The sequence below is a fragment of the Dipteris shenzhenensis genome, chromosome 5, assembly GCF_047967505.1.
Source record: "Dipteris shenzhenensis isolate YYH24624 ecotype China chromosome 5, Dip_SZ_1.0, whole genome shotgun sequence".
NCBI classification, from domain to species: Eukaryota; Viridiplantae; Streptophyta; class Polypodiopsida; order Gleicheniales; family Dipteridaceae; genus Dipteris; species Dipteris shenzhenensis.
This window is the reverse complement of record NC_141600.1, coordinates 56,123,508-56,139,714: the sequence shown is the minus strand read 5'-3', so window position 1 is coordinate 56,139,714 and position 16,207 is coordinate 56,123,508. Positions and strand designations below refer to the sequence as shown.

The window sequence follows — 16,207 nt, the reverse complement described above, 5'->3', positions numbered from 1 at the left end:
AGAGGAGAGAGAGAGAAGGAGAGAGAGAGATGGGAGAGGAGGATTTGACTTACTATCACGAGCAAGAACGAAAAATAAGATTTGACTTACGAGAAGAATGAAAAGGACATACGAGAATGAAAAGGACTTACATGAAAAGGACTTACGAGAATGAAAAGGACTTACAAGAATCGAGAAGAATGTTGAAGAAAGTATCAAGAAGAATGTTGAACATAAATTTGAATTCAAAAGGAACGTATAAGAAGAAAGTATAAGAAGAATGTTGAACACAAATTTGAATTCAAAATTATAATGAATTCAAATTTCCCTCTCTTTTTTGAAAATTCAAATTTATGTGTAGGAGTGGACTAGTTTTAACTCTCTCCTCGTTTCATTGAAGCAACCAAGAGCGGAAGAGAAAGGATAAGCCGAGCCTTACTTTTTTCACTTTTTCCAGGTACTTGCATTCTTTTTTATTCGTCTTGTAATTCTATTTCTTTACTTACAATTCTTTTCAATTAGTTTCTTGTTAAGGTTTTTGAGTTCTATTTCTTAAAATTCGTATTGTAATTCTTTTTCTTTACTTATAATTCTTTTTCAATTAGTTTATTCTTAAAGTTTTTGAGGAGGGTGGTCTTTTAGAAGGCATTACAATTCTTTTTAAATTAGTTTCTTATTTGAGTTTTTGATTTCTATTTTAATTAGTTTTTTATTTATATTCGAGTTTGTAAATTTGAGAAATGGGAGAATAGGGAGGGAGGGAAAGAGAGAAATTAAGAGAGAGAAGAGGGGCTCCTTAAGAGAGGGAGAGAGAGAGAGAGAGATTCACACAGAGAAGAGGGGCTCCTTAAATGAGAGAGAAGAGTAGGGAGGGAAAGAAAGAGAGAGGAGAGAGGTGGAGAGAGATTAAGAGAGAGAAGAGTAGGGAGGGAAAGAAAGAGAGAGGAGAGAGGCGGAGAGAGATTAAGAGAGAGAAGCTGGTAAAGAGAGAGGAGAGAGGGGGAGAGAGATTAAGAGAGAGAAGCGGGTCTCTTGGGGGCCGTGGCTACTTGAGGGAGGGAGAGAGTAGGGAGAGAGAGGGAGAGAGAAAGAGAGAGAGGGAGAGAGAGAAAGAGAGAGAGGGAGAGAGAGAGAAAGTTTATGGGAATGAAACGTGGCGAGAGGAGAGAGGAAAAGAGAGAGAGAGAGAGAAGAGAAGAGGGAGACTTAGGGAGAGAGAGGGAGAGAGAGAGAGAGAGAGAGAGAGAGAGGGAGAGAGGAATGAAACTTCTGTGCTAGAGGGAGAGAGAGGGAGAGAGAGAATAAGTGGGATGAGGATAGAGAGAAAAATACCTAAGAGTTGTCAAAGAGAGAGAGAGAGAGATTAAGAGAGAGAATGAGGTGTCTTGACTATGACTACAAGGAGATTTAGGAGGAGAGAGAGAGAGAGAGAGAAAGTAAAGAGAGTTTTACATATTTACATCTTTTATATTATATTTTTAAATGAGAGAGAAGAGTAGGGAGAGAAAGAAAGAGAGAGGAGAGAGAGGGAGAGAGATTAAGAGAGAGAAGCCGGTCTCTTGGGGACCTTGGCTTCTCTTGGGGACCGTGGCTCCTTGAGGGAGGGAGAGAGTAGGGAGAGAGAGGGAGAGAGAGAGAAAGAGAGAGAGGGAGAGAGAAAGAGAGAGAGGGAGAGAGAGGGAGAGAGAGAGAGGAATGAAAAATACTTAAGAGTTATAGAGAGAGAGAGAGAGATTAAGAGAGAGAATGAGGTGTCTTGACTATGGCTGCAAAGAGATTTAGGAGTAGAGAGAGAGAGAGAGAGAGAGAGAGAGAGAAAGTAAAGAGAGTTTTATATATTTACATACTTTATATTATAATTTTAAAAAATTATAAAAGAGTGAATTTATGGTTTGTTTTGAAAGTGAGATAATGTTTTTATATATATTCATCTTTTAAATTGAAAAATGTTAACTTTTCTTTAGATACTTGTTCTTTATTTATATCACATGCAGGTTTAGCCTCTACATCACAACCCCTTCTTTTGCATATTTAAGCCTCTTAAACCCCAGCACATTAAAATGAACACAGAAAAAGAAATTATTTATTGCTTTTCTTCGCTTCGACGGTTGGTTTAGCATAGTTTAGCATAGATTAGATTGCCTTAGAGGAGAGACAATTCTCCAAGTTGCCAATTGAAGCCATGCTCAAATTTTTCTAACTAGTTCCTATTCGTTGTCAGTCCCTTCGCTCACATGCGGTTTAACACTCATAACATGCTATTAAATAAGACCTTTTACCATTTACCAAGAAGTTTATCAATGGGCAGATTGCATGAGCAGATATCAGTGGACAGATTGCATGAGCAGATATCAGTGGACAGATTGCATATATCAGTGGACAGATTACATGTCATGGGACATATTGGAGCTTGATGATTATTGGTTATTTTTATTGCATTTGTATAAATATTTAAGCTCATTTATTGTCATAAAAATCCTTGTAAATCCTTTTATGCTATTTTTTACATTTATTGTCATATGAAGCGCCTTGTAATAAACCCGACCATCCCGACCATTCACTAATTAACGAGTATCAGTGGGATGCATAAGTGGATATCATGTGGGATGCATAAGTGGATATCAGTGGAACAGTTTTTAGTGGATAGATTGCAACAGTTGGGTATCAGTGCTCAGATATCAATGGATGGACAGATTACATGAATCTTCACGAAGATTGAAGCTTTATCACTAGACGACATTTTATATTACTTGTAAAGCTTTATTGGCTAATTCTTTTACATTTGTACAAATATTTAAGCCTTGTAAAGCCTTTTAGGCTATTTCCCACATTTATTGCCATATGAAGCCTTGTAAAGCCTTTTGGGCTATTTTCCACATTTATTGTATCAAGGGTTGTATATTGTACTTTACTTGTATGTATCTAAATTCTTCATTATCTTTTCTTGTAGGATTATGGAGCAATCAGCTAATGTGATGGCTATGCTAGATGACTCTGAGATCAGAGAATGGGTTTCTGATGTCACTTTGAATTTCAAAGGAAAGGAATATAGCCCCAATGGCTTTGGTAGGTGGACTCGATATCACATGGGTAGAAGAGCCTGGTTTCTTCATCAAAAGGAAAAGAGACTCTTTCTACTTATGTCAAAAAGGGAGTTCAATGGTGTTGAAGATCCATGGGATGCTACTTTCTTCAAAAAAGATATGACTTCAAGCCTTGTAGTAGGCATAATAATTCAGCGAAAAGACACCTTTGTGGATATTTTAACAAAGAGTTCAGATCCTGAAGTTGGCGGTATGCATTTTATTGTGTCAAGGAGAGACGCAAAGGCCTTTGTGATGCCTCCTCCTCAACCATCAAAGTTTCCAGAGTTGCAAAGGGCATTGGAGACTCTTTCATATACTTGGGAGCAATTTCCTAGTGTGGTGGCAAAAAGGATGCATGCAAAGATAATGCTTGAATACTTTCAGGATGCAGAATATGCTCTCCATATGCAAGAATCATCACATGAAGGAGATCAAAAAGCTCAGACTTCAATGCAGGGACAAGAAGAACAGGCACACTGTCACAAACCTGTAGAACATGAGCGCAAACTTGTAGAGCCAGAAATGGTGAATGTAACTAAGGATGATGAAAAACAAGCCTTGAGTGCATGGGAATTAGCAAAAATTGAAGAAGATCAAGGTCGATCCACTGCAGTTATGCTAGAAGCTCTTGCTAGCAAGCCACGACGTGAAATGCAAAAGGCTAGTACTGCAAGAGCCACGGTTCCAAGCAGTAAGAAAAGACATCGTCCCACTGTAGAGAAAGATAATGTGGATGAAAAACGGTCAAAAAAAGATAAAGATGAAGAAGACTCAGAATCCGAGGCTGAAGATGATCAAGATGAACTCACATCAATTAAAAATCTTAATCTGCGTCTTAATGAAGCAGTTACAGATGATGATGTGGGATATATCTGGGGTCAAAGGACGTGGTTTGTGAATGCCAAAGATGTGGAAGCTGCAGCTCTGTTTACTAATAGCCGAAGCCTTGATATATCCTATGCAATGCAAATATACGAGGCTTTGAGAGATGGCAAGAAACCTGTGGCAAGTAATGTGGTCTTGCGCCCAATAATGTTTTGTCCAACCAAAAATAGTTTTATGGATCAAATAACATTTACAGGGCCTACACATTTCGAGGAGATCTTCAGTCAATTCTTTAAAAACACTCTAAAAAATATTCCACATGAACAAGGCGAAGAGGCACAAGGAGAGAATATGCTAAAGGAAGTCAAGAAGGAATTTCTCCTTCATTGCAGATTCCAGCCCATTGATGGTCAACATTGGGCTTATGCTTGTAATCAGATCGCAAGGGAAGCAAAGGAGGGCAAAAGACTCACTCCAGAACAATTTGTAAAGATAAGCTCATTCCATTATTATCCTGCAACGATCTGTATATTCAAGCATGAGATTAAGTATTTGATTGAGTCCGAAAGACTTAATCATTATGTCCATGGAAAGCGTAAGATATCCTCAACATCAGAGGTCTTACAGAAGGCAAGGGTGATATGGACAACATTTGGTTCCCCAAATCCTGATTTGAAGCGAAAGGTCACAAAAGCAGACGCCGACACACTCACAAACTTTTATACTTCTTTGAGTGCAGTTGTGCCTAGGGGAACCCAAGAGCGGGAAGAAAGTATGACAAGCCTCAAGGTGGTGAGGGACAGATATGCCGACTATACTTCTATCATCTTTCGTCCTGTTGAAGTGTTCAATGAGATGCTTGAAACGTGCATTGCTTGTGAGCGTGGACAGCTGACCTATGAAGCTCCTTTGTTTATCTCCGGCAAGTCAAAGGTAATGGATAAGAAGGAGTTGACGGCAAGGATGTGGAGGCCTGTAAAGTACTTACCTGATAAGTATGCATCCATGGCAGCACAAAGAATTTTAAAGAAAGAATGGTTTTTTGGAAAAAAAGACAAAGACCACTGCATGGAAGAATGCATCAATGTACAGGTGAGGCGTGATGCAGTGCATAGTGCCATCAAGTATTTGCTGTCAGAGAAACAAATTCCACTTACTCATTGCAACATTGACTATAATGTGGTGAAGCATATAGCTTCTTTGTCAACACCCAAGGTAAAGCTATGGGCCAACAGGTGGATTAAAAAGGATGAAGATGGGTCGGAAATAGTAACCTCTTATATGAGAAAAGAGATCCCACAACAGGTGGTTGCATATGTGGAAAGATTAATCAGCAAGATAAGAATGCCAACAGATATGCACCAAAGCTTTCAATTCAATGTAGAGGTTACGGCAGAGTCTGGAAAGCTTGTCAACTTCAGGGGAGTCTCAGAAGATGACTTCTTTAAGAATGAGTCAGCATGGGATAAGCCACAACTATTCTTTATCAATGAAGTTTCTAGCAATGATATCCATAACTTCATTGATAGAATAGTATATACCACCATTAGCAAAGTGGCGATTTGTAACATTGTCATATTTGTTGATAAAAAAGACAAAGAAGCCATGCAGGTTACTCTAGAGCGAGCATATTCATCAGATTTGAAGATCTATAGTGGTGTTTATGTAGCAAAGAGAGGCAAGAGAGAATGTGGCATAGCGATTCAAACTCTTGAATCATTCTTTCTATGTATGCGGAGTCCCAACCCTGATCACTCTTTACAAAAGAACATAAGAGGGAATTCAAATAATTTGAGATTGATGCTAGAAGAGCAAGATATTCCCAGGTCCATACATTATCAAAAAAACAACTACGGAAGTCCTGCAAAAAGTGGGAGTCTCTTGCTTACCATGATGGAGAATTTGCTGCCGGCAGGTTGGGAGGTCACCTTGTGCAGGATGGGATATTTATTTGAGGATCTCCTAAGAAAAGGCAACTCCACCAATATTATTGAAAATAAGCATTTCATGGCCTATTTCCAGCTTCAAGCAGATCTAACCACAGGCTATGAAAAAGAGATAGACCACAAGGACACCGATGACATGGATGATTACCTTGAAGATCATAATGTCCCAGTTGTTAATGATGAAAAGATGGACTTACATGACCCATTCACAGAGAGGTTGGTGGATGAAGACAAATATGATGATGCCCTCTTTGATAATTATGGCTCGCAGGGTTATGAAAAAAGGCCACTACGACAATACTTAGTGGGATGAACTCTCTATTTCTCAACTAAATACAATTTTTTAAATAAGATTTAAATTTAAAGATAATGACTCTAATCTCTCATATTTATTTACAGGCAATAGAGGGAGAAGAAATGGATGAAGTCAATACGGAGGCACTCCCTTCCACTTCAACAATGCAACCACCTCTAAATTTGATTGAAAAATCAAATTTAGCTGCATTAGATAAAATGGAGAGCTCATTTCAAGTTAAGATCGTTTTGAAACGAGAACCTCAGTATTTAAGCTTTGGTAGAGAGGAGGTTTCAATCCTCTCCAATCCTTTAAAAGAGGTTAATGACAATGTTATCTTGGCCATTCTCAGGTAATGTTTATTTATTTATTGCTACTTCAATAAGCTAACATTTGTTTATTTATTCACAGTTCAGTTATATATCAGTTTCCTAGTGCAGAATGCAAATCAATTCTATGAGCTAATGTTTGTTTATTTCTTGGTGCAGTGTAGTTATTTCTCAACTTCCTAGTACAGTGCAGCATCGTGTCTACATGCTCGATGCTCTCCTTTCTTCTATTCTTAGCTCTCCTCAAAAGACTATAGAAGATGTCTGTACCTGGTTAAGCCCTTTGAATTTAGATGGGGTGCGAGTCATCTTAATGCCTTATCATGAGGCGTAAGTATCAACTCTAACCTTATTTTTACTATTTCTTTGGCAAGTTTGTGTAAAACAATAATCATTTTTATTCTGGTCGTGTAGCTCACATTGGAGTCTGATCTTCTGGGACCTTGAACTCAACCATTTATGGTTTGTGAATTCAATAGAAGGCTATCATGCCAACTCGCCAAGGTAATTATTCTCTTAATATTTTTGATACTTTCTTATTTTGTATCTTATGATCATGACATATTAATATATTTCATATGTCATGCTGGACAGTGCTGCATATCGGCTAGTATCTGCTGTCAGAACAACCACGGAGCAACAAGATCAAGTAGAATTCAAAAGACGTCTGCCAGTGGAGCAAAAAGATGGACACAGTTGTGGGTGGAGAGTCGCCTACAACTGCATGTTGTTTCTTAGAGAGATTTTTGATCTGGAGTTACCAGTCAAAATGGAATCATATACAGAAGCTGATCTGCTAGCATTTCGGGCTGAGAGTATTCAGCATCTAATTACTACCATTGGGAAACAACATGAAAATATGACTACATTGCAGCATGTATAAAACCTTATCTTTATACTTGTATACTTGTTCCAGCCTTTAAGTGGGATGTATAAATCTCATAACTTTTTTATATTTTCCTCCAAAAGGAGAAGAGAATGAGTTTAATGAAAGCATACTATCTTTATACTTTTATAATTATTTAAACCATTAATTTTATTTGGGATGTATAAATCTCATAACTTGTCTAATGAAAGCATGCTATCTTTATACTTCTATGATTATTTAAACCATTATTTTTATTTGGGATGTGTAAATCTCATAACTTTTTAAATTTTTCATCCAAGAGAAGGAGAGACTCACTCTAATGAAAGCGTGTATGAAACCTTTTTTAATTTTTGCTCCAAGCAGAGGAGAGACTTACACTAATGAAAGCATATATGAAACCTTATCTGCTTGTTTAAGCCTTTATTTGGGATGTGTACATCGCATAACTTTTTTATATTTTTATGGCAGAAGGAGGATGTGGAGGACATAGCAAGTGAAGAAGAATACGATGTAGACTACTCCCTCAATAAGATGAGTCATAAAAATATGAATCTATTGGAGCAGATTGGAAGTTCATTCACTGCTATGTTGTTAATTCGACAACAACCTCATTTTTTTGAATTTGGTGAAGAAGAGATTTCAATCCTCTTGAATCCTAAGAATGAGGTTAATGTCAAAGTCATTACAACCATCCTCAGGTTTGATGCAGCCTTTTCCTTGGCTTTATACTTTGCTTATTTTGATTAAATCCAAGAAGCTAATACTTTTTTTTTAAATATAGAAATGTTATAGCAAATTTTCCGCAAAATATACAAAGCGTTTCATATATGCTCGATCCTCATATTTCGGAAGTGCTTATCAACAAAGAAGAAACCATAGAGAATGTTTGCAAGTGGTTGAAGCACATTCCTATGAATGACGCACGAGTTATTTTTACAGCATATTATGAGAAGTAAGCATCAAACCCTACTTGTTTTTCCTATTGCATTTGCTAGAATTGTCTCAAACACAGTAATTATTCTTTATTGATAATGCAGCTCACATTGGAGTCTGGTAGTCGTGGACATCCTTGCGAAGAAGTGCTTCTTTGCAAACTCAATGACATCCGTCCATGGCAATGTGTTAGAGTAAGTATAGACTACACTTGTTGTCACTTCTTGACATGTAGATTGATATGCAATGCACATATTCACTGTTGTCATATGTTTTGATATGCAGATCAGCTCGAAAATTAGTAGATGCTATCGACATAGTAATGCGGCAATGTTGACAAAATATGAAGAGGGGAGAGGAGAAGAGTGGAGATGAGGAGAGAGGGCACAGCTAGAGAGCACACCACAAATGACTAACTGTACACTAGATTTAGTTGAAAAAATAGAATATATACAAACCCTTTTAGGGTTAGGGTTAGGGAAGCTAACCCTTTCCTTTATAGCACTCTATAAGGTTAGTGCTATGCACATATGATCACGTGATGGTGCTATGCACACATGATCACATGATGTTGAGCGTGAACTCTCAACACCTTCCCTCAAGATCAACATCATGAAGTAGGCCTTCCCTCAAGATGATGATTCTGGGGAATCGAAGAAGGACTGAGCATTACATTCCATCACACCCCTTTAATGGGAATGTCCTTCCTCTGCATCAAACCAAGAGCTAGTCGGTGTTTCTCGAATAGCTCTTTACCGAGTGGTTTGGTAAAGATGTCTGCAACATTTTCTTTGCTATCACAATGCTGCAGTGTGATGTCACCAAGTAACACTCTTTCTCTGATGAAGTGCTCTCTGACATCAATGTGCTTTGTTCTGGAGTGATATACTGGATTTTTGGCCAATGCTTGAGCCGATTGATTATCACAGTATATTGTTGTTGGCTTTGACTCATCAAAGTAATCTGTTTCTGACAATAGTCTTCTGAGCCATATAGCTTCACATGCACCTGTAGTGAGTGCTCTATATTCTGCTTCAGTCGAAGACAAAGAAACAGTTGGCTGTTTGTTTGACAACCATGATATAGCACCTTGACTAAGGAAAAATGCATATCCCTGTGTCGATCTCCTGGTCTCATGATCTCCAGCATAGTCACTATCACAGTATCCATGCAACCGTGGATGACTTCCTCTGTATTCTATCCCAAATTGTCTTGTACCTCTGATGTATCTCAAGACTCTTTTGGCTGCATTCCAGTGAGACTGTTTTGGATTTGCCATAAACTGTGCTAGTGAGCTTACTGCATAACAAATATCTGGCCGGGTGATTGTCAGATATATAAGAGATCCAATGAGTTGCCTGTAGTATCTGTCATTGACTGTAGGCTTTTCTGAATCTTTAGTAAGTTTCAAACTCTGTTCCATGGGAGTGGCTGCAATCTTGCAATCTGCCATATGAAACTTCTTCAGGAGACTGTCAACATATTTGAGCTGACTCATAAATGTGCTATCTGAATCTCTCCAGAACTCAATTCCAAGACAATAGTGCATAAGTCCAAGATCTTTCATGTCGAACTCTGCAGATAAGTCTTGTTTTAGTTGTCTGATGAAGCTATCCTTGCTTCCTGTCATAATCAGATCATCTACGTACAAAAGGGCAATAGTAATATCTTCCCCTTGAACTTTGTAGTAGAGAGTATGATCTGCATTGGACTTCATGTATCCCAAATCAGCAAAATACTTGTCAATTCTGCTGTACCAACTTCTGGGGGCTTGCTTTAAGCCATAGAGACTTTTCTTGAGATGGCAAACCTTGTTCTCCTGTCCTGGTTCAACATAACCGGCTGGTTGTTGCATGTAGACTTCCTCGTCTAGATAACCATTGAGAAATGCATTCTTGACATCGAGCTGATACACATTCCATCTACTGAGTGTTGCTAGTGATATCAAGAACCGTATGGAATCCATGTTTGCTACTGGAGCATAAGTCTCATCATAATCTTGGCCATATTGTTGTGCAAATCCTTTTGCAACTAATCTGGCTTTGTATCTCTGAATACTGCCATCTGGATTGTACTTCACTTTGTATACCCATTTGTTGGCTATGGCCTTCTTTCCTGATGGAAGGTCGCATAATACCCAAGTGTTATTTTTATACAAAGCATCCATTTCCTCATTCATTGCAGTTTGCCATTCGGGCTTTTCTACTGCGTCTTCGAAGTACACTGGCTCTTCTGTAGCCATGATGGTAGTCATAAGAGCATAGTTGGTGGTTTCCACCTGAATTGCTTTGCCTTTCTGAGCATATGTCAATCTGGCTGGTGGTCTGCTTTCCCTAGTAGACCGTCTGAGCTGCTGTGACGCTGATTGGGGTGTTGCTGGCAATTCTTGCTCTTCTTCATCAACCTGTTCTGTAGATGACTGTGAAGTCGATGTTTCTATCTCCTGTGTAGGGGAGGTTTTCCATTCTGATTCCTCATCGAAGATTACATCTCTGGAGATAATGACTTTGCGGTTGATGGGATCATACAATTTGTATGCTTTACTCTCGTCACTGTAGCCAACCATGATGCATTTGCGTGACTTCGCATCCAATTTCCTGCGATGATCATCATGTATGTGGGCATATGCTATGCAACCAAATATGCGGAGATGCCCAATGCGTGGCTTGTGTCCAGTGAATGCTTCATAAGGAGTCATACCTTGTATCGGTTCGGTAGGAAGCCGATTAAGCAAGTAGTTAGCTGTAGCTATTGCTTCTGCCCAATACTGATTTGGAAGATGCTTTTCACTAAGCATTGCTCTAGCACTGTCTGCTAAAGTCCCATTCTTCCTTTCAGCTATTGCATTTTGCTGAGGAGTATCTGCACATGTGAATTGTCTTCGAATGCCGTGAGTTTTGCAAAAGTTCATGAAGGCTGAAGACATGTATTCACCTCCTCTGTCTGATCTCATGACCTTGATCTTTCTGCCTGTTTGGTTCTCTACCATGGCTTTAAATTCTTGAAATCTGGCAAACACTTCAGATTTCTCTTTCAGAAAGTAGACCCAACAATATCTGCTGTAGTCGTCGATGAAGGTCAAGTAATAAAGTGAACCATTGATGCTGCGGGTCTGGGCATAACCCCATACATCTGTATGAATCAAATCAAGAATACCTCGTGCACGAGAGGTACTTCTGACAAAGTTGGTTCGCTTTTGTTTGCCGAAGCAGCATGCTTCACAAACCTTTCCAAGAAACTGTAGCTTCGGAATCCCAATTGCCATATTTTGATTCCTTAGATCTAACAAGTACTTGAAGTTGACATGACCATATCTCTTGTGCCATTTTGCAGATAGTGGCATCTGTTGCATTTGGGCTGACATGGCATGTTGATCTGGTACTGTAGCTAGCATCCTATATAAGCGTCCTTCCTTGACACCTTTTGCTACTAGCTGACCTCTTTTGGATTTGTCTCTAATAGTGCATTCATCACCGTCGAAGATGACTTTGTAGTTGTGTTCCGTCATTTGACCTACTGACAAGAGGTTCTTGCTGAGCTTCGGAACATAGAGCACATCTTTGACTAATCCTTTTGTACCAGTGAAATTGTTCATAGGGATAAAACCTGTCCCTTGAACCGGATTCGGTGTATTGTCTGCTGTGTAGATGACATTCTTTTGACCTTCTAATGGCTTCATTTCTGTGAACCATTCCTGATGATTTGTCATATGAGATGATGCACCGCTGTCGATGTACCAAGGATCCTGTTCCACTTGGTCGACTTGATAGCTGAAATCCTCTTTGGGATTGAAATCAGTGTCTTGGTGCATTATATCAGTCTGATGCAATTCCTCACTTGCAAGAAACATATTGCCATGTTCATTTGCAAAATGACTGTGACTAGAATGTCCACCACGATGATTTCCTCTTCCTCGAGAATTCCCTCGATTACTGCTGGATTGACCGCCTTGGTCATACTGCTTCTTGCGGCAATCTCTTTCATAGTGTCCAAACTTGTGACAATAGTTGCATTGAATGTTTGACACATTGGTGGATGCATTCCCTCGTCCTTGGAATTTTCCTCTGTTGGAATGATTTCCTCTTTGCTGATTTTGATGTTGCTGAGGATGCTGCTGATGCTGATGCTGATTCTGACTTTGATTTTGACCACTTTTCTGATATGATCTACCTCTGTTTCTGCCTTTTCCTCTGCTTCTGTCTGAAGCTGTGAATGCCTGATCATTAGAATGACCTTTACGTGCTTGAATGGCCTGAGTCCTGAGTTCTTCACCAAGTAGAACTGACTGAAGTTCTTCCAGTGTTGGAATTTGCCGTTGGATGGCAATACTCTGGACTAGATTCTCATATCCCTCTCCTAGTCCATTCAGGATTACTTGAACCATTTCTGCAGGATTCATAGGCTCTCCTGCTGCTGCAAGTTGATTGTTGTAGTCTTTGATGCGGAGTACATAAGCATGACCAGTTTCATTGCTGTTGCGGAAACTCTGGTTGATCTGGTTTCTCAAGGTGAGAATCCTGGATGTGTTCTTGGACTCGTAGAGAGCTGCGAACATATCCCATGCTTCTTTTGATGTCTTGACTGTGTTGAGTTGTGCTAGCATGACATCTTGCACATTCTGCTTGATCAGGTGATAGGCATACTTGTCTTTCTTATCCCATTCTGCTTGAGCTCGGGCAATGGCAGGATCTGCTACTGGTGCGGAAACTGTTTGTGTAGATGTAGATCCCGATGTAGATCCCGTTGCTGGTGCTGTGACATCAGATGGAGTAGAGCTACTGGTGGCTGGATCGGCCAATGGTCTAGGTATGGATCCATCAACATACTCCCATTTGTCCTGAAGCACAAGAATGGTCTCCATTCGGTATTTCCATGTACCGTAATTGGAGTTGTCTAACTTAGCAGATGCCTCCAGATTGAGGTTGCTAGTCGACATGGTGCAAACAATGTACTCAAAAAGTGTCCTGGAAAACTCTGTATGAATCAACTGCAAATACACTGAAGATGCCAAGTGAAATCTCTGTACCGTCGGTGAAGATAGAACTGCAGTAAATAAGATCTGACCTGTATTACAAGGCTTGTGGCAATGATGCCGGGAATAGCCAAGAGGCTTTACAAGGCTGAAAAATGATGTGCACTATGCCGTGAGATAGCCAAATAGGCTTTACAATGGTGGCATGTGTGTGTGAAATCAAGTGCTATCTGCCCACTGAATCAATCTGCAATGCCTCTGAACTCTGAAGTCTGCTCACTGAACTGATGAACGTAAGATTTCAGGTAATGTAATGATGTGAAATCGGATGTGAGCGTATGGACTGACTCCGAGTAGGTACTAGTCGGGAATTTCGGGCATGGCTTAGATTGGCAACTTGGGGAATTCAAAGCGTCCCCTCTATGGCGATCTAGTCTACTCTGATCTAGATCTAAACCAACCGTCGATCGATGAAAGAGCAGCAAATAATTCCTTTTCCTTTGTTCTTTTTAAGTGCTGGGTCAGATGCGTCGATGTAGAGGCAAATGTGCGTGAAGGAAGTGGTTTTGTCGGCGAAGCTCAAATGTGAGTGTAACTTGCGCCGAAATGTGCGCGTGATGTAACGAGCGCGTAGAGCACGAAAAATCGAGCGACTTTCCTTTTTGGAGCACCCTCAAATTCTTCCTGGATCAAGAGATATGACTTGATCTAGGTGGAGGGGCAAAAGGAGTGCAAATGGTGCTCAATGATGATGTGTCACTGTGAGTCACATGCAGTGATGATGTGGCACTGTGCTTAGCAAGAGGTGTGCTAGTGAAGCTCTGTGCTGAGGTGGCAGGAGTGTGCACATGCTGTGTGTGCACAGTGTGCCTGGCAAGGGACTGTGCCTGCAAGGTTCAGTGCTGACTGGACTGCTGAGGTGGCACTGATGATGTCAGCAATGATGACGTGGCAATGATGACGTGGCACAGATGACGTGGCTCAAGTGATGTGGCAGATGACGTGGCAGATGACGTGGCCTGATGACGTGGCCAGATGACGTGGCAGATGACGTGGCCAAATGACGTGGCAGATGACGTGGCCTAATGACGTGGCCAGATGACGTGGCAGATGATGTGGCCAGATGACGTGTCACTGATGATGTGGCAGTCGGTGATGACGTGGCAGTCTGTGATGACGTGGCAGTCGGTGCTGACGTGGCAGTCGGTGATGACGTGGCAGCTGACGTGGACTGCTTACGTGGTGCTGATGACGTGGCTCCGATGGTGACGTGGCAGATAAGGTCTGCTGACGTGGCAAGATAAGATGCCACGTGGATCAACTCATCCTTTCCTAACTGCACCTGGGTGCGTGCCTCAGGATCTATGGAACACTCTAAGGTGGATGGAACCTGTGTGGAAACATGATGAAGAGAGTGCTCATGACATGTATCTCAAGTCAATTAGGTTCCAAGATAGATTAGCTTGGACTCATAAAGAGAATCTTGAGATAGTGCAAAGTGCTTGATTGATATTCCTTCAAATGAACCTCCCTTTTATAGGTGAGGGTACTTACATCCATTTTGCTTGCTCACATGTGGGATATCTCCTCCATGCCATGTGGCAGCTTACCCTTTGCTCATACCTTTGCTCTACAAGTGCCTTTGATTTCAAATCTATTTCCTTATCCTTCTCTTTCTGCTTCTCAGACTTCTTTTCCAGCTGTTGCTCTCTTTTTGCCAATTTCTCCTCTTTGCGGTGAATTTCACTTTCTAAATCTTGAACTGTGTCCCTTTTCCGATCAAGCTCCTCTCTTTCTTCTGAGAAGGATTTCCGTTGCCTTTCCAGCTCTGCCAGGGCCACTTCACACTCTGCCTTCTTAGCATCCAGCTCTGCTTTCTGCTGATCCACTGCCCTTTGCAATTCAATCAGATCCCTTTGCTGTTCCGGCAATGCTTCCTCTTTCAGTTTCAATGCTCTCTCAAAAGCTTCAACCCGATCTCGTTCCTTCATTACAAATGCCTTTCTCAAGAGTTGATTCCTGTACGAGAGGCAAATGCTGCTGGTCGGCAGTTGATATCAAGCCTTCAACATCGTTCCTTTGTAGTATTTGCTGCTCCGATCTGGTGCTATCATCTCCAACCTTTAGATCTTGCCTCAATTTTCTCAACTTATCAGCCTCCTGCAGGGTCTCCTCCCTTTCTTTGATCAAGCCTTCCCTCTGCTCTTTCAGCTTCTCTCTCTGTACCTGCAATTCCTCAATATCTTTCCTAATTTCCACCCACTCTCTCTCAGACTCTTCACGGAGTTTCATGAGTTCTTGCCGTTCTTTCTCAATCTTGAGCCTCTCTTGGTTTGCTTCCTCTACTTTCTTTTCAGCCTGGTTTCTTAGTGTTCCTAATTTTTCCTTTTCCCTCTCTGCATCCTTTTTCATCCTCAATTCCATTTCCTTGAGCTGCTTTTCCATTTCCTCTTTTCGCTTCTCTATAGTTCTCTCCAAATCTCGCCTCTTAACATCTAGGTCCCTCAAAAGGTCCTCTCTCTCCTTTTCTACTGAAGCAAACCATTCACCCCTTTCATGTTCTACAGTGCTGGTGAAAGCTTCCTTCTCAAGTCGCAACATAGTCAATAGCAACACGACTCCTGAAAAATCCTTGGGAACTCCAAGCCGACTTTCTTGGTTGCAAAGATGTGTTTCAGGGCTCTTTCTTTCTCCGGAAGCAAAGTCTGCAAAGTTTGTTTTCAAGGGAGATACAAAAGGTCTAAAAGAAAGTGATGACGAGAACTGGAAAGCTCCTGCAGCACATTCTCCTGATGAGCATGGCAGTCAACAACCACAGGAGACACTAGTTGATGGAGAAGATAAGAGCGAGGCTGCACATCTGTCGAGATCAAGTGGCAGCTTTACTCCAGATCATGTCTATGGTGTTAAAGGAAAGCATCAGTCCGGACAAAGGTGGAAAGGTAAGGGTTTCAAGAGAACACGCTCTGATACC

General features: G+C 40.7%; 1 pseudogene; it reads right to left on the bottom strand.

Moving 5' to 3' along the window:
• Positions 1-15,834, bottom strand: part of LOC147902226 (uncharacterized) — a 47,810-nt pseudogene extending 31,976 nt beyond the window's left edge.
• Between the last annotated feature and the right edge of the window lie 373 nt (positions 15,835-16,207).